The sequence below is a fragment of the Monodelphis domestica genome, chromosome 1 (assembly GCF_027887165.1).
Source record: "Monodelphis domestica isolate mMonDom1 chromosome 1, mMonDom1.pri, whole genome shotgun sequence".
Taxonomy (NCBI): domain Eukaryota; kingdom Metazoa; phylum Chordata; class Mammalia; order Didelphimorphia; family Didelphidae; genus Monodelphis; species Monodelphis domestica.
This window is the reverse complement of record NC_077227.1, coordinates 5,130,655-5,154,823: the sequence shown is the minus strand read 5'-3', so window position 1 is coordinate 5,154,823 and position 24,169 is coordinate 5,130,655. Positions and strand designations below refer to the sequence as shown.

The 24,169-nt window shown below is 55.3% G+C and overlaps 1 protein-coding gene across 1 annotated transcript in view; it reads left to right on the top strand.

The window, feature by feature from the left end:
• MGMT (O-6-methylguanine-DNA methyltransferase) overlaps nucleotides 1-24,169 on the top strand; it is a 197,432-nt gene that overhangs the window by 5,559 nt on the left and 167,704 nt on the right. Inside the window, exon 2 of the mRNA XM_056795063.1 lies at nucleotides 725-827. The gene's annotated coding sequence lies outside the window, so the exon portion shown is untranslated. The remainder of the gene's footprint in view (nucleotides 1-724; nucleotides 828-24,169) is intronic.

Genomic DNA, 24,169 nt, shown 5'->3' with positions numbered 1-24,169 from the left:
ACAGAACCTCCCAAGATGATTTTGGGGGCTTCCTTCTCTACAGACAGGCTGAGGAAGCCAAGCTCGGGCAGGCCCTCCTTTCCTCCTCCCTTCAGGACAGGAAGTAGTGAGCCCGACAGGAAGTGAGCCCGGCCACCCACCGCCGGCAGTCACTCACTCTAATGGTTGTGCCTTCCAAAGGGCTCCTCCTCCGCCCCTGCCTGCTGCAGCCCTTTCTCTAGAGTTCCTAGTGTGGGCCTTACCGACAGCCTCCCCTTCTCTGAAGCCCTATTCTTGTCGCTATCCTTTTCCCGTTACGTTTCCTCCCAGTTCCTCATGTGATCCCGCGTAAATAGAGGCACGTAGAAATCAACAGAAAAATACATGTCTGGGTCTGGCTCGGGTTTTCCTTCGCTAGGAGCCGGGGGGCCGTGTCCCTCTGCGCCCCCTGGGCACCCGCCTGGCTCTCGGGCGGGCTGTTTCAGGGAGCCTTTGGCCGGAGCCGGGGTGCCCGGGGTGCCCGCACAGGTTAGACGCGAAGAGCGCGGCCCAGCAGTCTGGAGCGGAGGCCAGGAGCAGAGGCCGCCCCCGTGGGGGAGGGCGCAGCGGGCACGTGTTCAGTGTCTTTGTAGAGGGAAGCGGGCCCTGCCCCAGGCCAGTGGGGACAGACTTTGTGGACGGGGCCCTTTCCCACGGAGCGTGCCCCGCTGGTCAGCGCTGGAATGTTCTCTCTTGGTGTCCGTAGGGTCCCAGCAAGTTCCTGGTAGGGAGAGAGTGCCGGCGAGCGGCAGGCCCTCGGAGTCGGGAGAGCCGAGTTCGAGTTGGGTCCTGGTTGGGAGACCCTGCGGGTAAGTCCCCCAAACGCTCCAGACCCCAAGCAATGGACGCTGGGCGGACGGAGCCCCGCAGGCAGCCTCTGGGACGTCCCTGCCACCCTGCTGCGGATGCTCGCGGGGAAGGGCGGGCGATCGCTGGAGACTTGCTTGGACGGCCAGGGCTGGGAGCGGATATTCCGGGTCTGGCATCCTGGAGGGGGCGTGGTGGGAAGAGGAGGAGACCCAGCCTTCTCTGGGGGTGGCTCCGGGTGCTGCCCAGCATGCTTAGAGGGAATGCTCCACCCCGGGAGTCCCCCAACCACAGAAGAAACGCAGCGTGCAGGATTCAAGCACTGGAAGGCCCCTCGGTCTCCGGCACGTCGGGCGGCTGAAGGACGGATATGGAGGCCCACAGGGGTCGGGGGACTTAGTCCTGGCCACAGCGTCGGCGGCAGGCGGTCTTGACAGGATGCCCGCTGTGTGCCCCGTGCTGGGCTCAACCCCCCGCGGAGAGTGTCTCATCCGATCCTCGCAGCCATCCTAGGAGGGAGGGGCTGTGAGCACCCCCATTTGACAGATAGGGAAGCTGAGGCCAGCCGCTTCAGTGACTTGCCCAGGGCCATGAGGGTGTGAGGCTAGATTTGAACTCAGGTCTTCCTGCCTTGTTTTTGTGCCGTGCCCCCTCACTGAGGTCTGACCCTGTGTAGGGGAAGGAGGCCGGGAGTCCTCTCTGAGAAATAAGCTGCTTGGTGACTGAGCAAGTCATCATGCGGCCCCGTGCCTCAGTTCCTCACCTGTAAAATGGTGGCTTCCCAGAACCTACAGCACCCCCTGTGGGGCCTGTGGGCTGGGCAGCCTCGGACAAGCTTTGGGGCCTCTCGGGGCCTCTCTGGGCCACTGACTCAGCATTTGGGTCGAGCAGCCTCACTGGGGACTGGTCACACTGTGGATGGGATGACTGGTGAGTCCCAGCTCTGGGTCAGCATCGCTCTGCTCTAGCCCCAGCTGCCGAGTGGGTTTTGGGGGTGGGGAGTGTCGGGCTCCTTCCTGCCTTGGGGCCAAAGCAAGGACGGGATTCATATGGGGGGGCTCTTTTATTTGGTGACCCCCCCCCCTCGGAGCACAACTGGAGGTCTCTGGACTGCCAGGAGCCTGGAGCTGGGCAGGAACGGGTTTGAGAAGGACTGAGAACCCCCCAGCCTCCACGGCCCCCCACAGCTTGTCGAGTGAGGCTACGTAGACCCCTGCCAAGTGGGGGAGGCCCCTGCCACGGCCAGCCTCACTTCCTCCTGGCCTTGCTGCAAGAAGTCTAGCCTTCTCGGCCTGCTGCTGTGCTTCCTGTCCTCCAACTCGGGGTCTGAGGGTGCAGGGGAGCCATGGGGAGCCGGCCCCCAGCCAGGACGCCTGAACGATGTGCTGCTGCCGCGCAGCATATTGGCCCCTGATGGGCTGCTCTTTCGGCTTCTCCCCCAGGCCTCTGGGGTCCCCCTTCAGCCCCCCTCAGGCCCTAGGGTGCTCCCTTTAGCTCCTCCCTGGAGCTTCCCCTGCCTCAGGTTGTCCCATTTTACCGAGCTCCTGCCATGGACACTGACCTCGGAGGATGCATAAGGACTCATGAAACCCCTCGGCCACTTGATGGACGGCCAGCATTGGACAGTGGCTGCCTCCCCTCTCCAGCCATCTGGACCCCAAGGACTCTGCTGACCACACCGAGCCAGCCAGCCTGCTGCATCCCCTTGTCTGTCCTGGCACCCTCTTCATCCATTTGTGTTTAAGTGGGTGGAAGCCCCGGCTTTGGGGGGCTCAGCCGATGAGCCCCTGGAAGGGCTCCTCTCAATACCACCTCCATCTCTTCTCCTCCAGACTCTGTCAAACAGCGGGGGATGATGACGTCAGTTCTTAGGCCTGGGGCCAGGCGGGGGTCCCCACTCTGAGAGCCCCAGGTCCCCCCCGGGGGCACAAGGGGACCTTGGAGTGCATCAGCGCCTGGATTCGGTCATCATTCGGGCAGTGACTGGCCGCTTTGCGGGGGTAGCCTTGTTGGCATCCCCCCAGACCGCGTGAGGAAGGGGGTGGCCTCGGGAGTGGCTCAGGCCTCTCCTTGGGCAGATGCGCCACCGTGCCCTGGACACTGGTTCGCCGCCTGCTCGTGCTTCACCGAGGACGCCTTCCACCTGCTTGATGGCTCTCGGGCACACTCTAGGGCCAGAAGCCCAGGCCGGGGGCCTTTGGAGGCCATTTGCTAACACAACAGCACCTTTCAGGGTGTCTGTGCCTCTGGCTGGGCTCCCCTTCCCAAATCCCCTTTGGCACAGATTTCCTCAGGATGCCCGGCCAGCATCCTGTGAACACAAGCTGAGTGTGGCAGTGAGCCTGGATGGAGGACTGGCCTGAGAGTCCTGGGCATCAGGGTCACCTCCTGCCCGTGGCGTCGTGTCTGGGTGCTCCAAGCGGCCCGCCTGGCTCTGAGATGGGCAGCAGGCGGGTGCTGGCTGAAGCAAGAGCGTGGCATTAGGGAAATGGGTTGGAATCCTGCCGCGGGCAGCCCTTTCTTTCTTCCTCGGCCCCCTCCTCTGTAAAGAGCGATCCCCATCTCCAGACGCGTCGTCTCAGGACCCTTCCCCTGGGGAGAGCCGGGGGAGCCTTTCCAAACTTGCCCCCAGCCACGGCCGGAAAGTGGGCGCATGGCGTGAAGGATGGGTCAGCCGGGACGGTGTGGGGAGGGGACGGCGGCAAGAAAATGGTAATGAAGCTGTTAACTTGTGCTTCACGTCCCTCTCCGGCGCCGGCCCGACATGACAATCGCCGTCCAGGCTCCCCTCGTAACCTTTAAGAAAGAGCCGCGGCTCGTCCCCGCTGGGTTAGCGTGTGTGTCACGACACGGAGAGGCCCGCTCTAATTAGTACAAATCAAGTCCCGTGTTAGGGGCCGCGCGCGCCTCTCTGTTGTGCGATTAATATTTAAAATGCGGGTTGGAGCGCTCTCCCCTCGCTTCCCCTTCCGAGCAGCAAACGCTGTTTGTTGTGAATTCCGCAGCGAGTCTCTAAGAATCTGATTAACCCGCAGGGTCATCTTATAATGTAATTATTAATGATTGATTCTGTTTATCCTGGAAATCAATAGAGCAGCCAAAACGGTTCGGTCTCTATTTGGACTCGATTTTGTACATTCTGCAAACACGGCCCCGTGACAAAACGCACGTGCCGCGATTACCCCAGCGCGCCGGCCCGAGCGCGCGATGATTAGTTCCATATAATTATTGGGAGAGGTGGCGCTTCTTACATGACTTATGTTAATATGGCAAAGAGTGTTAACATCTCCTGCCACTAATAGTTAGGGTGGGGACGGATAGTAATTGATCTTCCTGGGAGTGCGCCATGGAAAAACAATTCCGGCTGTTTGAAGTATATTTTACAAGTGTGCATGGGGCCTTGGGGATGTTGTAGGGAAAAACCCAATTGTACAGTTGCCATGGGAACCCAATTAGAATAGATTGCTTGGATTTTTTCCTGTCTTTCATCTTAACCAAAAATCTAATGTACTTTAAATGTTTTCATATGGAATTTTATTCATATACTGACTTGATATAGTGATGAATCTTTCTTTCTCTCCTTTTCTCATTCTCTCTTCCTCCCTCCTTCCTTCCCTCCTTCCTTCCCTCCATCCCTCTTTCCTTCCTTCCTTCCTTCCTTCCTTCCTTCCTTCCTTCCTTCCTTCCTTCCTTCCTTCCTTCCTTCCTTCCTTCCTTCCTTCCTTCCTTCCTTCCTTCCTTCCTTCCTTCCTTCCTTCCTTCCTTCCTTCCTTCCTTCCTTCCTTCCTTCCTTCCTTCCTTCTTTCCTTCCTTTCTTCCTTTTTTCCTTAGCTCCTTCCTTTCTTCCCTCCCTCCTTCCCTCCCTCCTTCCCTTCCTCCCTCCCTCCCTCCCTCTGTCCTTCCCTTCCTCCCTCCCTCCCTTCCATCCTCCCTCCCTTCCTCCCTCCCTTCCATCCTCCCTCCCTTCCATCCTCCCTCCCTCCCTCCCTCCCTCCCTCCCTCCCTCCGTACCTCCCTTCCTCCCTTCCTCCCTTCCTCCCTTCCTCCCTTCCTCCCTTCCTTCTTCCTTCCTTCCTCCCTCCCTCCCTCCCTCCCTCCCTCCCTCCCTCCCTCCCTCCCTCCCTTCCTTCCTTCCTTCCTTCCTTCCTTCCTTCCTTCCTTCCTTCCTTCCTTCCTTCCTTCCTTCCTTCCTTCCTTCCTTCCTTCTGTAATAGTGAAAATTTCACCTTTTTAAGATTGTTGTAATATTGAACAGTGGCCACCAAGGAATTTACTTATGAAATTCCTAAAATGAACACTCAAGTCAGAATGGAGTTTATGGAGGTTTAATCACAATGGGAGTAGGGAAAGGAGAGGGAGAGAAGGAGAGAGGAGAAAAGGGAAAGGGGCTACTCAACCTCTGACCAAGGCAGAGGGAGTTTTAGGCCCAAAGGGCCAAGGTGGAAAGAATCAGTCCTTAACTCACGTGACCGATCTGAAGGAAAGCTGTCTGCGGGCGTCCTCCCTGTCCAAGCTCCTAACACCAACTCCTGTCTCGCTCTCTCCACAGGAAGTGAGCAAATTCCAGAGGCTGTTCCCTCCCTCACTTCCTGTGCCTCACAAGTGCCAATGGTTGGCTCTAGCTTGGCTTAGGACAGCCCAGGTGGGCAGTTAGTTATTTCTGATTTGTCATTGACTAGCACATGCCCGTGTAGTGTGGGTGTGCACAATTTTTGGGTGCTAGACCAACATGGAGACTTTTGAAATTCACCCTCCCTCCCTCCCTCCCTCCCTCCCTCCCTTCCTCCCTCCCTTCCTCCCTCCCTCCCGTTCCTCCCTCCCTTGGGATGAGCCTGCTGGGTCCCCGGAGAAGAACCCGGCACCATTTGGGAGGGAAACGTGTCGCCTGGGGTGGGCCCGAGGCTGACACATGGATGTTGTGGCCTACAAGGAATCGTTAGCCTGCGTTCTCTCAGGCTCAGGCTGGAGCCCGGGCCACAGATCTCAAGGAAATGGAGTGGGAGGCCTGGGTTCTAATCCTGCCTTTGGCCCCTTGAACCTCTCTGGAGGGGAAGGTGCTCCCTGGCCCCTCTTTTACGACCTTATTTGGCAGAGAAGCTGCCCCCGCTGCTTTGGCAGATGGACCCCCACCCCCAAGAAGTGAAAGCCCAGGTCTAGCCACCCCCCATCCTCCCTGACCTGCTCTAACCCAGATTTTCCAAGCGTTTGAATGGGAAGCCTCCAGCAGAGACAGGCCTGCTCTCTGGATCCCAGTGTACTAGTCAAGATGAACACCTCAGGGAGTCCCTTTGCTTACCATCCCAGCACATCAACGGGCCATTTTCTGGGCATTAATGACTCGATTCAGCTTCTTGTTAGTTGCTGATTAAATTTCTGAAGCCTCATGTGTTGAAGGCTTGGCTGCAGAGGTCCAGAGCTGCCTCACACACTTGGGCCCCATCAGGGCACTGAAATTCCCTGTGCCTCAGTTTCCTCATCTGACACAGAGGGTGAGTGTAGCCGCCCCCCATCCTGGACCTCGATTTCCCCTTTGCGTCCTCAGCTCCACCCCCGAGTTGCCCTTTCCCTTGCATAGAGGATGCCATCTTGTGGCTTCCAGGCTGGCACCTTCCTGCTTAGATCTGCTCTGAGGGATCCTCTCTGCCTGCTTGTCTGCAAGGTGCCTCCCCCGAAGCCAGGCCCTCCTTAGCCCCCTCCGTGCTTCATGGGTGCTTCCGATGTCCCACTCTGACCCTGAATCCCGGGCCTGAAGGGCTGTGGAATGGATCTGGCTTGACACCTCCCTTTTGTCCCTGAGGAAGCAGCAAGGCAGGCAGAGAAGTGGCTGCTCTGGCCTCCCTCTCTGCTTGGAAGCTCCCAGCGCCCTTCCGGGATTGATGCTTTGGGCTTCCCTCAGGCTTTCCCATTGGGCTTTCCTGAGCAGCCTCTGGAGGCTTCTCTGTGCTCCTAGCCCTGGCCCATCCTGTCCTTTAGAGAAAGCTTCTCTCTAGTGAGCTCTGGTCTTGTCTGGGCCAAGAGGCGTCCTGGCCTGCCAAGGCTTTTGAGGGCTTGTTAGGCCTCTAGACTCTCACCCCTTGAGGGCAGGACTTTTGAGAGCTCTTTAGGTCTCTAGACTCTTATCCCTTGAGGGCAGGGCCTTTGAGGACTCTTTAGGCCTCTAGACTCTCATCACTTGAGGGCAGGGCCTTTGAGGGCTCTGTTAGGCCTCTAGCCTCTTATCACTTGAGGGCAGGGCCTTTGAGGGCTCTGTTAGGCCTCTAGACTCTCATCCTTTGAGGGCTCTTTAGGCCTCTAGACTCTCACCCCTTGAGGGCAGGGCCTTTGAGGGCTCTGTTAGGCCTCTAGACTCTCATCCTTTGAGGGCAGGGCCTTTGAGGGCTCTGTTAGGCCTCTAGACTCTCATCCTTTGAGGGCTCTTTAGGCCTCTAGACTTTCACCCCTTGAGGGCAGGGCCTTTGAGGGCTCTGTTAGGCCTCTAGACTTTCATCCTTTGAGGGCAGGGCCTTTGAGGGCTCTGTTAGGCCTCTAGACTCTCATCCTTTGAGGGCTCTTTAGGCCTCTAGACTTTCACCCCTTGAGGGCAGGGCCTTTGAAGGCTCTGTTAGGCCTCTAGACTCTCATACCTTGAGAGCAGGGCCTTTGAGGGCTCTTTAGGCCTCTAGACTCTCACCCCTTGAGGGCAGGACCTTTAAGGGGTCTTTAGGTCTCTAGACTCATCCCTTGAGGGCAGGGCCTTTGAGGGCTCTGTTAGGCCTCTAGACTCTCATCCTTTGAGGGCTCTTTAGGCCTGTAGTCTTTCACCCCTTGAGGGCAGGGCCTTTGAGGGCTCTTTAGGCCTCTAGACTCTCACCCCTTGAGGGCAGGACTTTTGAGAGCTCTTTAGGTCTCTAGACTCTTATCCCTTGAGGGCAGGGCCTTTGAGGGCTCTTTAGGCCTCTAGACTCTCACCCCTTGAGGGCAGGACCTTTGAGGGCTCTTTAGGCTTCTAGACTCTTACCCCTTGAGGGCAGGGCCTTTGAGGGCTCTTTAGGCCTCTAGACTCTCATCCTTTGAGGGCAGGGCCTTTGAGGGCTCTGTTAGGCCTCTAGACTCTCATCCCTTGAGAGCAGGGCCTTTGAGGGCTCTTTAGGCCTCTAGACTCTCATTCCTTGAGGGCAGGGCCTTTGAGGGCTCTTTAGGCCTCTAGACTCTCACCCCTTGAGGGCAGGGCCTTTGAGGGCTCTTTAGGCCTCTAGACTCTCACCCCTTGAGGGCAGGACTTTTGAGAGCTCTTTAGGTCTCTAGACTCTCATCCCTTGAGGGCAGGGCCTTTGAGGACTCTTTAGGCCTCTAGACTCTCACCCCTTGAGGGCAGGACCTTTGAGGGCTCTTTAGGTCTCTAGACTCTCATCCCTTGAGAGCAGGGCCTTTGAGGGCTCTTTAGGCCTCTAGACTCTCACCCCTTGAGGGCAGGACCTTTGAGGGCTCTTTAGGCCTCTAGACTCTCATTCCTTGAGGGCAGGGCCTTTGAGGGCTCTTTAGGCCTCTAGACTCTCATCCTTTGAGGGCAGGGCCTTTGAGGGCTCTGTTAGGCCTCTAGACTCTCATCCCTTGAGAGCAGGGCCTTTGAGGGCTCTTTAGGCCTCTAGACTCTCATTCCTTGAGGGCAGGGCCTTTGAGGGCTCTTTAGGCCTCTAGACTCTCACCCCTTGAGGGCAGGGCCTTTGAGGGCTCTTTAGGCCTCTAGACTCTCACCCCTTGAGGGCAGGACTTTTGAGAGCTCTTTAGGTCTCTAGACTCTCATCCCTTGAGGGCAGGGCCTTTGAGGACTCTTTAGGCCTCTAGACTCTCACCCCTTGAGGGCAGGACCTTTGAGGGCTCTTTAGGTCTCTAGACTCTCATCCCTTGAGAGCAGGGCCTTTGAGGGCTCTTTAGGCCTCTAGACTCTCACCCCTTGAGGGCAGGACCTTTGAGGGCTCTTTAGGCCTCTAGACTCTCATTCCTTGAGGGCAGGGCCTTTGAGGGCTCTTTAGGCCTCTAGACTCTCATCCTTTGAGGGCAGGGCCTTTGAGGGCTCTGTTAGGCCTCTAGACTCTCATCCCTTGAGAGCAGGGCCTTTGAGGGCTCTTTAGGCCTCTAGACTCTCACCCCTTGAGGGCAGGGCCTTTGAGGGTTCTTTAGGCCTCTAGACTCTCACCCCTTGAGGGCAGGGCCTTTGAGGGCTCTGTTAGGCCTCTAGATTCTCATCACTTGAGGGCAGGGCCTTTGAGGGCTCTTTAGGCTTCTAGACTCTCACCCCTTGAAGGCAGGACCTTTGAGAGCTCTTTAGGTCTCCAGACTCTCATCACTTGAGGGCAGGGCCTTTGAGGGCTCTTTAGGCTTCTAGACTCTCACCCCTTGAAGGTAGGGCCTTTGAGGGCTCTTTAGGCTTCTAGACTCTCACCCCTTGAAGGCAGGACCTTTGAGGGCTCTTTAGGTCTCTAGATTCTCATCCTTTGAGGGCTCTGTTAGGCCTCTAGACTCTCACCCCTTGAGGGCAGGACCTTTGAGGGCTCTTTAGGCCTCTAGACTCTCACCTCTTGAGGGCAGGGCCTTTGAGAGCTCTTTAGGTCTCTAGACTCTCACCCCTTGAGGGCAGGACCTTTGAGGGCTCTTTAGGCCTCTAGACTCTCACCCCTTGAGGGCAGGGCCTTTGAGAGCTCTTTAGGTCTCTAGACTCTCATCCCTTGAGGGCAGGGCCTTTGAGGGCTCTTTAGGCCTCTAGCCTCTCATCCCTTGAGGGCAGGGCCTTTGAGGGCTCTTTAGGCCTCTAGACTCTCATCCCTTGAGGGCAGGGCCTTTGAGGGCTCTTTAGGCCTCTAGCCTCTCATCCCTTGAGGGCAGGGCCTTTGAGGGCTCTTTAGGCCTCTAGCCTCTCATCCCTTGAGGGCAGGGCCTTTGAGGGCTCTTTAGGCCTCTAGACTCTCATCCCTTGAGGGCAGGGCCTTTGAGGGCTCTTTAGGCCTCTAGCCTCTCACCCCTTGAGGGTAGGGCCTTTGAGGGCTCTTTAGGCTTCTAGACTCTCACCCCTTGAAGGTAGGGCCTTTGAGGGCTCTTTAGGCTTCTAGACTCTCACCCCTTGAAGGCAGGACCTTTGAGGGCTCTTTAGGTCTCTAGATTCTCATCCTTTGAGGGCTCTGTTAGGCCTCTAGACTCTCACCCCATTGAGGGCAGGACCTTTGAGGGCTCTTTAGGCCTCTAGACTCTCACCCCATTGAGGGCAGGACCTTTGAGGGCTCTTTAGGCCTCTAGACTCTCACCCCTTGAGGGCAGGGCCTTTGAGAGCTCTTTAGGTCTCTAGACTCTCATCCCTTGAGGGCAGGGCCTTTGAGGGCTCTTTAGGCCTCTAGACTCTCACCCCTTGAGGGCAGGGCCTTTGAGAGCTCTTTAGGTCTCTAGACTCTCATCCCTTGAGGGCAGGGCCTTTGAGGGCTCTTTAGGCCTCTAGCCTCTCATCCCTTGAGGGCAGGGCCTTTGAGGGCTCTTTAGGCCTCTAGCCTCTCATCCCTTGAGGGCAGGGCCTTTGAGGGCTCTTTAGGCCTCTAGCCTCTCATCCCTTGAGGGCAGGGCCTTTGAGAGCTCTTTAGGTCTCTAGACTCTCATCCCTTGAGGGCAGGGCCTTTGAGAGCTCTTTAGGTCTCTAGCCTCTCATCCCTTGAGGGCAGGGCCTTTGAGGGCTCTTTAGGCCTCTAGACTCTCACCCCTTGAGGGCAGGACCTTTGAGGGCTCTTTAGGCCTCTAGACTCTCACCCCTTGAGGGCAGGGCCTTTGAGGGCTCTTTACGCCTCCAGGCACTCTGTTCCTTGAGGGCAGGACCTTTGAGGGCTCTTTACACCTCCAGGCACTCTGTTCCTTGAGGGCAGGGCCTTTGAGGGCTCTTTACACCTCCAGGCACTCTGTTCCTTGAGGGCAGGGCCTTTGAGGGCTCTTTACACCTCCAGGCACTCTGTTCCTTGAGGGCAGGACCTTTGAGGGCTCTTTACACCTCCAGGCACTCTGTTCCTTGAGGGCAGGACCTTGCTTTTCCAGCTTCTCCAGACCCTCTGACCCTGGAATCCTGCCAGACTTCAGTTTCCTCATCTACCAAACAAGCTGGAATGTGGATACAATTAAACTCAGCTTTGTGATTTGAGATGGAGCCAACAGAAGCTTGAGTAGAAACAGAGGGGGAACATTTGCCTTTTGTTTCCCCAAAGTCCTGGGGGTCAGAATGGGCAGGCCTGGGCTGAGGGAACAAGTTCTTGAGACCATAAATGAGGCAGGCATGGTATTATGATCTGAGGGCTTGACAGAGTACTGGGCAAGTCACTGAACCCCGTCATTCTTCTGTCTCTAAGGTACAAGCTAATGGTTAAAAATAAGAGATCAGAGGGCAGAAAGTAGCGTTAGACCTGCAAGGGGTCTGGAGGGCCCTTTGTCCAGTGGCCTTATTTTACATGTGAGGAAAGTGGGGGCTCTGGAGCAAAGTGATTGTCAAGGGGAGCTCCCCTTAGCACAACATAATCTGGGCCCTGAGCCCAAGCCCAAGCCTCTGTCCACACTGTCTCTTAGAAACCTGGCCTTTGGCCTTGTGGAGAACCAGCTGGTAGAACCTGGGCAGCACAAACAGTCTGCTCCGGTGGGGGCAGCTGGGTTGCAGGTTTGTTCAGTCAGGGTCTGCATTTTTGTTTTTTTTAACCCTTCTCGTCAATCTCGGACTGTGTATTAGTTTTAAAACAGAAGAGTGGTCAGGGCCAGACAGTGGAGTTAAGTGACTTGCCCAGGGTCACCCAGCCAGGATGTTTGAGGCCACATTTGAACCCAGGACCTCCAATCTCTAGGCCTGGCTCTCCATCCCCTGAACCCCCCCCCCACACACACACACACATACACACCCTCCCATGCCCCCAACAGGGCCTAGGTTTTTACAAAAGAGACCTTCATGTTGGATTGAGCTTTAAAGTCAGTGGTGGCTGTGGCGGGAGAGGAAGGAAACTGCCTTCCCAGGTCATTGGAGGCCAGATCCCAGGGAGCCATGGCTAGAAGGGTCTGGATGTGCTAGAATCAGGAGGGGAATCAGCCTCCGAATCTGGCCCGATTATTCCCTGAGATTGGGACCACCAGCGTCCTCTGTGCCAGCCCAGCTTTCACCAGTTAGAGGCAAAGAAAGTTGTATTAATTTAGCATCTGACTGCTACACTGGATGGGCTGGCCTGAAGGGCCTGGTCCCTTCTCCCTCCATGGATGATAACTTTTCTAGGCCAGCCGAAAGGTGCTGAAAGACAGCCCCTGCCACTCACTGGCCATTGTGACTCCCTGCAGATGGTTAGCGGCCTACGGGACTTTCCAGTTCCTGCTTGTTGGCCAAGATTGGAGGAGGAGGAGGGGAAGAAAGATGAGGAGAAGGAGGAGGAGAAAGACGAGGGTGGGGACAAGGAGGAGGAGAAAGAGTAGAAGAAGGAGGGCGAGGAAGATGAGGAGGAGGAGAAAGAGTAGAAGGAGGAGGGTGAGGAAGATGAGGAGGAGGAGAAAGAGTAGAAGGAGGAGGGCAAGGAAGGTGAGGACTAGGATGAAGACAAGGAGGAGAGGAAAGAGTAGGAGGGCAAGGTAGGTGAGGAGGAGGAGAAAGAGGAGGAGGAGAAGGAGAAAGAGTAGAAGGAGGAGGGCAAAGAAGGTGAGGACTAGGATGAAGACAAGGAGGAGAGGAAAGAGTAGGAGGGCAAGGTAGGTGAGGAGGAGGAGAAGGAGAAAGAGTAGAAGGAGGAGGGCAAGGAAGGTGAGGACTAGGATGAAGACAAGGAGGAGGAGAAAGAGTAGAAGAAGGAGGGCAAGGAAGGTGAGGAGGAGGAGAAAGGAGAAGGAGAAAGAGTAGAAGGAGGAGGGCAAGGAAGGTGAGGACGAGGATGAAGACAAGGAGGAGGAGAAAGAGTAGAAGAAGGAGGGCAAGGAAGGTGAGGAGGAGGAGAAAGACAAGGAGGAGGAGAAAGAGTAGAAGGAGGAGGGCAAGGAAGGTGGGGGCGAGGATGAAGACTAGGAGGAGGAGAAAGAGTAGAAGAAGGAGGGCAAGGAAGGTGAGGTAGAGGATGAAGACAAGGAGGACGAGAAAGAGTAGAAGAAGGAGGGCGAGGAAGATGAGGAGGAGGAGAAAGAGTAGAAGGAGGAGGGCAAGGAAGGTGAGGACTAGGATGAAGACAAGGAGGAGGAGAAAGAGTAGAAGAAGGAGGGCAAGGAAGGTGAGGAGGAGGAGAAAGGAGGAGAAGGAGAAAGAGTAGAAGGAGGAGGGCAAGGAAGGTGAGGACGAGGATGAAGACAAGGAGGAGGAGAAAGAGTAGAAGAAGGAGGGCAAGGAAGGTGAGGACGAGGATGAAGACAAGGAGGAGGAGAAAGAGTAGAAGGAGGAGGGCAAGGAAGGTGGGGGCGAGGATGAAGACTAGGAGGAGGAGAAAGAGTAGAAGAAGGAGGGCAAGGAAGGTGAGGTAGAGGATGAAGACAAGGAGGACGAGAAAGAGTTGAAGAAGGAGGGCGAGGAAGATGAGGAGGAGGAGAAAGAGTAGAAGGAGGAGGGCAAGGAAGGTGAGGACGAGGATGAAGACGAGGAGGAGAAAGAGGAGAAGGAGAAAGAGTAGAAGGAGGAGGGCAAGGAAGGTGAGGTAGAGGATGAAGACAAGGAGGATGAGAAAGAGTAGAAGAAGGAGGGCGAGGAAGATGAGGAGGAGGAGAAAGGGTAGAAGGAGGAGGGCAAGGAAGGTGAGGACGAGGATGAAGACGAGGAGGAGAAAGAGGAGAAGGAGAAAGAGTAGAAGGAGGAGGGCAAGGAAGGTGAGGACGAGGATGAAGACAAGGAGGAGAGGAAAGAGTAGAAGGAGGGCAAGGAAGATGAGGAGGAGGAGAAAGAGGAGAAGGAGGAGAAGGAGAAAGAGGAGAAGGAGGAGGGCAAGGAAGGTGAGGACAAGGATGAAGACAAGGAGGAGGAGAAAGAGAAGGAGGAGAAGGAGAAAGAGTAGAAGGAGGAGGGCAAGGAAGGTGAGGACAAGGATGAAGACAAGGAGGAGGAGAAAGAGGAGAAGGAGAAAGAGTAGAAGGAGGAGGGCAAGGAAGGTGAGGATGAGGATGAAGACAAGGAGGAGGAGAAAGAGTAGAAGAAGGAGGGCAAGGAAGGTGAGGATGAGGATGAAGACAAGAAGGAGGAGAAAGAGTAGGAGGAGGAATAAAAGAAAGAGGAGGAGAAAGACGAGGATGAGGACAAGGAGGAGGAGAGAAGGAGAAGGACCATTTCTGTGTCCTTGGATCCTGCATCCCCAGAAAGTCTGAGGTTGAGCTTTACAGGCCTCACCACCTTGGTCATCGGGGAAGTCCTGAGGGCCAGCCACGTGCTTCCCATTCTGCTGTTTGTGAATGGGGCTTATCTCCTCTTGCCAGGATCCCGGCTTCCCTGTTCCTTTGTTCCTTGGCGGGCTGCCCCATGGAGGCGACATGGCATCAGGCCTTCCCTGGAGTGGACGCTGGGCCCAGATGGTCCTGGGTCTAGCGGGGCTGGACCCTGGAGGAAGGGGGTGGGGTTAGTGCTTTAGTGGGGTGTCTGCCCGCTGTCGGGGCTGAGTAAAGGACGATGACATTGACAAGATTGATGCTCCCTTGTACATTTCTGGATCTCGGTCATGGTCCGTAACTGCCTGTTACAGCCCTCTGGCCATCATGCGGCGAGCTCTCTCCGCCAGAGCAGAAAGAGGGAGGCTGGCCTGTTTGAATAGCGACAATTGCAAGTCCACCTCCAGTTTTATGCTTTGTGCAGTTTCTTCAGAGGTTGTTGCTGAATTTCTTTGAGTGAAATACAAATGGCGAATGTGGACGTGTCCCGTTAGAAGCATGAAAAAGATGCAAACAAATGGTGTGGGAGTGGGAGTGTGCGTGCCGTCTCTGGAAGCCCCTCCTAGCACTGCTCCCCCCAGAGCCCCCCGCTCCCCAATGGCTAGGGACAACTCAGCATGCCCCGTGACTCCTGCTTGACCGTCGTGTGGAGCCGGTGACAGTAAGTCCACTTTAAAATTGATGAAAGTTTAATGAATGACCAGTGGGCTGAGAGACTACTTTTATGACAAGATTAATACCTCGGCTCCAGGGACGTAACATTTTAGTGAAATCAAAATTTGTATGGTAACCCTAGCCATGCTTTCAACTTGGGGCTCCCTTATAAAAATGTCTAAATAAAATACTGGCCGTCATCTCTTGCCATTATTTCCATCTGCTTTACATGACCTAACATAGAAATAGACTCCGAATTATTAAGTCTTTGCCACCTTCTAGCTCTGGCTTTGTGGAGTAAACCTATTTTTTACAGCCGAAGGAGCTGTTTTACTGTAACAAATATCCTCTGGGCTTTCATTGTCCAGACATTGGTGAGGAAAGCTGCCCCGGGACCCTCTGGAGAGGCAGGCTTTGCTATCGGCTCTTAAAACGCCCAACAGATGTAGATACACACATGTAATGCCCGGACACCCACCCAACAAAACTAGGTAAAAATACGTAAGAGCCCCCATGGCTTCTTCTGCTTTCTCATGTGTTCCCCAGTTACTGTACCGGAAAAGATGTGTTAACGCCCTCGTGGTTTGGGGCTTTTTTGGCAAAAAGGAGAGCGTTCTGACTCCTTTCACATTTTCCTGTGGTCTCCTACTTGCTCTGCCCTTGACCACCACGCTGGTCAGTCCCCGGGCATTCATCTTCCTTCCTTTTCACTGTTCTTTGATTATCTCGCCCCCCTCCCGGCCCTTTTCAGCACCATGTTGGAACAGAGAGCAGATGGGTACCATTGGGGCTTTCTCTGGAGAGAACAGTGGGAGATTTTAAATGAAACGATTTCCTGGGCATCTCGCTGATGGGTCTTCTGCCCGCAGTGAGGGGGAAGGAGGTATGGTCCACCTGCCTCTCTGCTTTCCCTCGGTGCGGTGATGGTGGATCTTTGGAGAACGAAGTCCCTACATCCCTGGGCATTTCCAGCGGAGCCCCTGATGGCCGCTGCCCAGAAGAGAGGATTGGCCAAAGAATCTGAGGCCGGCCAGGCAGGGAGGAACCTTGGAGACCTCCTTGGTGGCACAGCCTCCTTCGTGGGTGCAGATGGCAGCCCCTCCCTGCCCTCTTGTCCATGCCTTTCCATAAATCTGCCATGGAGTCTCCATGCAGCACTCTGGCAGCCTCCTTTCCTGTCTTTTAATATTTCATGGAGACCAGTACAGACTGAAAACAAACAGGAGCTCCATAAATCCTAGGTATTAGCAAAGTAAATACTTTATGCCTCTTACTATGGACTGTTCAACACACGTTTTTTCACTTGAAAATTTCTTGGTGTTTTGGATGCATTTTTGTACTATATTAAAAATGTAAATGGGACATCTTCATCACTCAGCAGTAGTGATTGCTATGTGGATTTTGGTACAGATTCTGCAGCATGGAATAATTTAAATAAAGACTGGTTTGGAAGAAGTGAGGGTCTGGAGATGCAGGGAGAAGAGCTCTGCCATGGAGATGACCTTGGACCTCAGTTTGCTTCTCTGTAAAATGGGTGACTTGGTCTAGAGGATGGGAAGCTCTTGGAGAGCCTCTCTTTATACCCATCCCCAGGACCAAAGGGTGTGCCTAGTCCATAGGAAATGTGTCATCTGTGCTTGTTCACTGACTAACTGGCCTTCATTCTGTACTAGAACCAAAGCAGGCCCAGTGACCTTGTAGGTGAGCTTCCCTTGAGTGAAAATCTAGCCCAGGGTTCAGTTTATGAGCTCAAAAGGGGATCTCCTGCAGGAGAGCACCCACTCCCAAAGCTTCCTGAAGGAACAGAGGATGCAGGAGAGGTCGGGGCATCGATGGGACTCTCTCCTCCCAGGGCTCGGGGAGCCTCAAGGCTGCTTCTTCTTTTAATCGCAGTCCAGGAGGAGCTTCCTCCTGAAGTTGGCCTGGCTCCCCTTCCTCCTCGTTTACCCATCTGGGCCTGGTTTCCTCTGCCCAGGTGAGGCACCATCTCTGGGGTTGGAGACTGCGTTCTTCCTCGTTGGATGGCGAGCCAGCCAAGCCATTTCCCTTGTGTGTTTTCATTTTCATTTTTGAATATTTTTCCATGTTGCCATGATTCATGTTCTTTCCTCTCCTCCTCCCTCCCCCCTCCCAAAGCCCAGAAGCAGTTCTGCTAGGCTTTCCCTTGTGGGTCGCTCATGGCCTTTCCATGCCCAGATAGTCTTTTGCTCATTCATTTTGGGAAACGCCTTGTTTGGTTCCTAGCTGACAACCAACAACTCATTGATTAAGCACCCACCGTGTGCCGGGCCCTGCTCCGTGTGTGCCCCACGAGGCCAAAGCAGCCCCCGGGCCAAGGAGCCTCCAGCGTGAGTCTCCCCTCCCCGGTGTGGTTTCCCCAGTGGCTTTTTAACCAGCGTGGGCGCCATCAAAGTGGAGGCGCGAAGGGAGCGGCTGCGGCCCGCGGCGCAGCAGACACGGGAGCCTCAATTGGATCAAGTGCCGACGTCTTATTGACTTAGGAGAAATCACACGGGGGATGAGGACGCCTCCTCCCCTCCTCGTCCTCAAATCGGGTTAGAGCCTTGTTTCCGCACTGCCTTCTGGAGATGAGGGTCAGAGACGGTGCTGAGCGGGGCTGGCCCGGCCCGGCCCAGGGCAGCCCCACCATCCCCCGCTCCCCTTCGCTCGCCATGGAAGGGCTCGCTTACCTGTGGGGGCCCCCCCCCGCCTCCCGGCGTGGCGGTTATTATTTATTTAGTTTGCGCTTCTCTGGTCTTCAGGTGTGCTGCTATTTTAGTCTGATGAAGAATGATGGATGGCTGGCAAAGTTTCTCGGGAAGGACTCGTGATATTGTGCAATGCACTGGGGGTCAGCCGCTCTTGACGAATGCGCGCCTCCTCCCCCGTCCCCGCCGCGCTCCGAGATAAAGCTGCGACTTGATGAGAGATGCCAGCCGCGGCGGTTTAGAATTTATCAACCTCCCTTTCCAAATAATTGTTCTGATTGCTTTCGGGCTTGGCAATAAGGCGATAAAGGTGATCGCGGTCCGACGGGAGCCCCCCCCAATGCAGTGCCTCGCCGTGAGGGGGCGGCGTGGTGGCTGCGGGGCGAGCAGGGGCCTTCGTGTCATCGCTGCGAAGCTTGGAGCGGCTCTGATCCCGGGCAGCCTCTGCTTCCGCTCTCCGAACGCCCCGCGCCGCCCACCTGGAGCTTCCTGGGATCGGGACGTGCTCTCCCGGGTTCCCCTGGCTTGGCTCCCTCTCCTTGGTGCCCCCCATTGGGTTTGTGGGTCTGCGCGGCCTGCTTGGCTGAGCCGATCGAATAGGAAAAAAAGGAAACGCCACAATGGCAGACTTGTTTGATGCTGCTTTGGGGGGCTGTTGCACCTGTGAGCCTGCTCCTCTTCGGGGAAGGCCAAGCCCTGGCTGGACGGCTCAGATGCTGTGGAGGATGAGAACAGGGAAGGGAAGCCGCTCCTGGTTCCCACCGAGGCGTGAGACCTCACATCCTTCGCCCCGGGTCACTTGGGGGTGTTTGGGGTGCAGAGTGGGTGCCCCCCGTGGCCATGTCACCCTTAACAAGCACAGCTAATGCGGACGAGCTCGGGCCCAAACCCCGTGCTTTTGCCCACCCCTCATTCCATTTTCATTCAGCGGTGTGAGCCTCCCCGACGGCCTCCCTTCACTGTCCTCCTTGACTCGCCGACGGCCTCCATCCTCTGCTCTCTGCACGGCCCTGCTGTCTATCGCCCTACGAGAGCAGGAGGAGGACAGGCAGGGCTTTGTCTGTCTCCCGGATGCCCGAGCATGTTCCATTGAGTCAGATCGAGCATTCTCCTGAGGCACGGCGGCATTTCGAGAAGCCCCGGCGTTACCCCTTGGGGAAGAATTCCTTTTTTTTCTTTAATTTTTAAAATTCTATCCCTAGTCCCCAGATTTGGACCCAGGGAGATGAGTCTTCCTAAGTCCAGGCCCAGCGCTCTCTCCACTGTGCCCCCTCGCTGCCAGCCTCCTATCTAGTAACCGTAGTTAGAGGAGCTTCGTGTCTGCTAAAACTGTGGAGCGAGACAGAGGGCTTTCCCAAGGCAGTTCTGCCCCAAACACCAGCCGTCTGGGGAGTGATCAAGATGGCGGCATTCCTCGGAGGTCGGGTTCAGGAGGCGGGCCTTCCAGGGACCTCCGGCTCCAGCCTCCTGGCGAGAGGGCGGCGCTCGTGCCTTCCCCGTCCGTCCCAAGGCAGCCCTCGGTGGCCCGGTGCCCGCGTCTGGGGCCCAATTGGAAGAAGCAGCCCCAAGCCAGGACCTTGTGGAGTTTGGCGTCGCTCTGGCCGGGGATGTCCTCTCGCCGCTGATGTCCAGCCGAGAATGTTTCTGGAGGGCAGCCCGGTGATCGCTGAAGTTAGGCTATGGGGAAGTCTTATCTCCTAGCAATAGCTGTTTCTGTCCGACGCAGGTTGCTTAGCACCGGCCAGGCTGAGAGAGCCAGCAAAGGACGCCCGGCCTGGCTCGGCCTTCTCGGCGAGGCCGGGAGCGGCCCTTCCTGACTCCCTCCATCCTGGGACAGCTCCGATCCCCGCCGGCTTCCCGGCGACGTGGGCTGCTCCTCTGCGTGCCTGCTAGAATTCCTCTTGAACTGAAATCCGCTCTTTCAAACTTTCATTGAATTAATTTTAATACAAAGCTTGAATCAATAAAAGGAGGCTTGGGAAAACTCCGGCCCTCCCCAAAATGGCATTTTAAGAATTCAAGACCCGTATTTCTTGCTTGTAATTAGAAGGAAGAAGCAGCTCCCTTGGCATTTATTGATTCTCCCCTTTTGGAAACTCAACTAAATTTTTATTCTTTTGTTTTGACAGGCCACTAGTACTATGAGATCATAGGAGAAATGGGGCGGCTAAGAAATACAGTTATCAGGAAGAATAGGAGCCGTGGAGAAAGAACAAACCCGGCTGCCAGAATGCAAGTCACAGTGAAACTTTGCCCTTAGTGGGAATGCCGAAGGAGGGCAGAGAAGTTGGAGGGGAAGCCCCCCCTCGGTCAGCTGTGGCGCGTGGGCGCAGGCCTCGAGGGAACTCGCTGCAGCTTTGTAGAAGTTGGGGTTCGCTTGGCTAGCCAGAGAAGATGGAGGGGGTGGCAGGGACACGGTCTGGGCACGGTGGTCTCCTTGCTTAAGATTTGGTCAGGCCCCGGGTGGAAGAGGTTTAAGGAAGCAGCTGGACGGTTCAGTGGCTAGAATGTTGGGCCTGCAGTCAGGAAGACTTGAGATCAAATCCAGGCTCAGCCAGTTCCTGTTTGACCCTGGCGAGTCCCAGCAGCTCTGATTGCCCAACAGAAGGCTCCCCTGCAGAAGGAAAGGGCAGCTCCTCCGGTATCCCTGCCAAGAACACCCTGGGATGGCCACCGTCAGCAGTCACTGAGAGCCGGACGGGACTGAAGGATCGAGGAAAAGAAGAGGCTTAACGTCTGTTCTCTTCTACCCAGAGAGAGGGCAGGGGGCCGGGCAGGTGCTGGTGGACGTTAGAGAGCAGCCGCTCTAGGCTTGATGGATGGAGAGGCCGCACGCTGCAGCCAAGCTGGAAGGGTGGCACGGCGGCCCTCCAGAGAAGCTCAGCGGCCTGGGGAGCAGGACGGAAGGGGACAGAAACCTTCTTTACTCTGCCCAGCCCGGGCTGCTCCAAGGACTGCAGGCTCAGGTTCGGGGGCCCCCGTTTTAGAAGGGGCTTTGCTGAGCCAGTGCGTCTGGAGGGTGGCCGGGAACCCGAGATCAGGCCATTTAGTGATTGACGGGAAACAGAGGCCAGAGGAGTGAAGCGGAAGTGTGAGGGAGGGAAGGCCTCTGGTCCGGCGTGGAACGGCCTTTCCCATGTCCCCGGCAACCAGCCTCTGAGGCCTGTCTGGAGCCCTGAAGGGCCTGAGGGGGCCGGTGGGAGGGGAGAGTCTCCTCTGAACGATGGAGCAAGGGAGGCATTGGAGGGGCCCTTCCTGGGAAGAGCTGTCGAGGTCGGCCCAGGATGCCGGGAGCACTGGCCAAATGCTTGTGAACCTTCCAGTTCTGTCAGGGCGATCATTACTGTGGCTGGGATGGTGATGAGGCCGAGGGTGAGGATGGTGAGGGGGATGAGGATGAGGATGGTGAGGGGGATGAGGATGGTGAGGGGGATGAGGATGGTGAGGGTGAGGATGGTGATGAGGCCGAGGGTGAGGGGGATGAGGGGGATGAGGATGGTGAGGGGGATGAGGATGAGGATGGTGAGGGGGATGAGGATGAGGATGGTGAGGGGGATGAGGATGAGGATGGTGAGGGGGATGAGGATGATGGGGATGATGAGGATGGTGAGGGTGAGGATGGTGATGAGGCCGAGGGTGAGGATGATGAGGGGGATGAGGATGATGGGGATGATGAGGATGGTGAGGGTGAGGATGGTGATGAGGGGGATGAGGATGATGGGGATGATGAGGATGGTGAGGGTGAGGATGGTGATGAGGCCGAGGGTGAGGGGGATGAGGGGGATGAGGATGGTGAGGGGGATGAGGATGAAGATGATGAGGGGGATGATGGTGAGGGGGATGAGGATGATGGGAATGATGAGGATGGTGAGGGTGAGGATGGTGATGAGGGGGATGAGGATGGTGAGGGTGAGGATGGTGAGGGTGAGGATGATTGACCCTCAGTTGGTTGGTGACTTTCCAGAAAGGCGGGTCTGTAATTCAGCTTTAGTATGAGAAATTGTGGTTCCCCCAACACTGGAGTTGTAGGGAAGCTTTTCTGACAATGATAAGGATAATGATGATCCCGTTGGTGTTGTCATGGAACGTTTTTTATATTGTTTTACATCTGCAGAAATTAACCCTCATTGTCTTACTAGATCCTCGCAGTGACCCAGGGAGGTAGGAGTTCTAATTCTCCCTGTTTTGCAGATCAGGAAATGGAGGCAGGCAGAGTTTAAATGACGTGCCTGGGAGGGAGGACACAGCTTATATGTGTCAGAGGTGGTGGGATTTGAACTGGGATCTTCCTGACTCCAAGTCCACTACCCTGTGCCCTGCCTCCCTGCTAATGGTGGGGATGCTTTCCTTTTCCTGTAATGTGCTCAGACTTCCTTGGGGCTGTTGTGCCTTCATTTGAACATGACTGATGCCCATAAAATACTCATTTCTCCCCCTGACCTTTGAGTTCCTCCTCCAGGGTGGATTTGTGGTGGGGAGGTAACTTGGATGCCCAAAGGCTCTTCCCCTGGTGGGCAGCCCCTAGTGAGTCCCATCTATCAGAAAAGGCTGTTGTTTGGCCCAGGGTGAACTCAGTGGGAGACCTTTGAAAGGAGAGGTTGTTTCGTTATTTGTCTTTGTATCTCCTGTGTCTAATAGTGCCTGGCCCTGGGAAAGAGCTTAACAAATGTTGATGGGTAGATGGATGAGTGTGGCCCAAGGACTAGCCTCGTCTAGCCAGGATCCCAGAGATTTTTTCTAGGTTTATCCGGAGGGTTAGGCTGAACTTTTGGCCTCAACAACTCCTGGGGACACTTGGCCAGGTCGAGGAGGTATAGCCAGCCTTGGTGCCCAGGTCCTGATACGGATGAACTCTCCAACCCTTGGAGGTGCAGCTATTTCTCTGGTTTCCTTTGGATGCCTTGTGGAGGACAGCTGGGCATATTAGCAGAGACCTCTCCCTTACGTGGATTGGGATGGATTCGGTGACTTTTCCCCAAGAGCCCCACATTCGTCCTCTGTTCTAGGGAAGAGGGAAGAGTTTATAGAGAAAGAAAATGGGAGCTGTTTTGGACATGCTGGGCTTGAGATGCCCAGGGGCCATCCAGTTGAAGAGGTTCAAAAGTCATTTAGAGACACGGGCCTGGCGCTCCGGAGAGATACGAAGACTGGGTAAATACTAGAGTGAACTCTTGTTCCATTATGTCCAAGATTATTACAAATAATATTTCAGTTATTGTCATTAGGACTTTCAAGTCCTGAACAGTCTTGGAGGAAAAACCACAGAAGCCTTTTTCTGAGAAATAGTTAATTATTTGAGCCCACAGTTTTTGAAGAATTTAGTGTAATATAAAAGACTTGGGTATTTAATTTTGCATTTAGAAGTATTTAATCAAATGGAAAGTACATTTTAGGTCCAAGAATCTTGGCTTCATCTACAGTGGTAGACTGAATTATAGTGTAAAGAGTAAAAGATGGTGAATTTAATACTGAAGTTATCAAGCCAGTGATAGGTTTCGAGTGTGAGTCACCTAATTTAGGACATAAAATTCACCGACATGTGGAATCCTTGGAATCCAGAGATCTGAACCTTGGATTCATCATTTAACCCTTTATTTCCATTTCTGCTGTGGCCTCAGCCAGCATTGGGTCCATCATTTAGAGCACTTTGGCCCCTTGAGGGATCCTGGAGTGCTTGAGACACCCAGATTCTTAGTCTTAGGGGGCCTTCCCTCCTCTGGAGGACATTTAAGTCATCCATCACCCTAATGTTCCCGCCAGTGAATTTTCCACAATGAATACATTTGCTACTTCTTCTCCATCAATAGGACTTGGCTCTTTTTGCTGATGGTGATGCCTATGTGCACACCTAGTGTTTAGCAGACGCAGAAGGGGAGGGGGCTTGTCAGGTGGGCGCTCCACAGTGGAGGACGTCCCCCATTAGCCAGAGCATCTTCTTTAGCTGGGTGTTGTGAAACCCAAGAGTGGTGGGACCCAACTATCCGGGAGGGAACGTCGGGATCGCGCCGGTGCAGGGCTCCTCTGCTCTTGGCTTTCTGGGAGCTCAAGTCACCTCTCAAGGTGGTTGGTTTTGATCGCTCATTGGTCCTTCTGTAGAAAATTGATCGTGTGCTCTCACATCACTTCCAAAGTTCTCCCCCGCAGTTCTCGCCCCCGTTAGGGGAGGGTCATATTACTTGGCCCAGAAGAGCCTGTAAAGGTAGTGTTGAGGCTGTCGTGTGGGGAGCCTTTTTGGCAATAGGGAGGACCTGGCTCCCCCTGGGAGCCTCCACTACGCAGCAGAAAGGGGTTTCATCTGCCAGGAGGACGGAGTTGTACCTTCTCGTTCGGAGGCTCGGTGGCGTCCCTGACGTGGGCCCCTCGTTCCCTCCACGGGTGGGTGGTTTGGAGTGGACCGTTCTGGAAACGAGAACGTGGCGTCTTCCCCCAAAAGAGGGAGGCTGATCTGCCACCTTCTGTGCAGCTTTGAGCTCAGCCCCGATGGCTGCCGGGCCGCCTTCTCTTGATGTCTTCGTGCCTTATTCAGGCACATCTTCCCCCGTGGGGCGTTCCTCCCCTTCGTGGTGGCTGTCTGGAAATAAAGTGGGATGGCGCTCTTTTTTCACACAGCCTTCCTT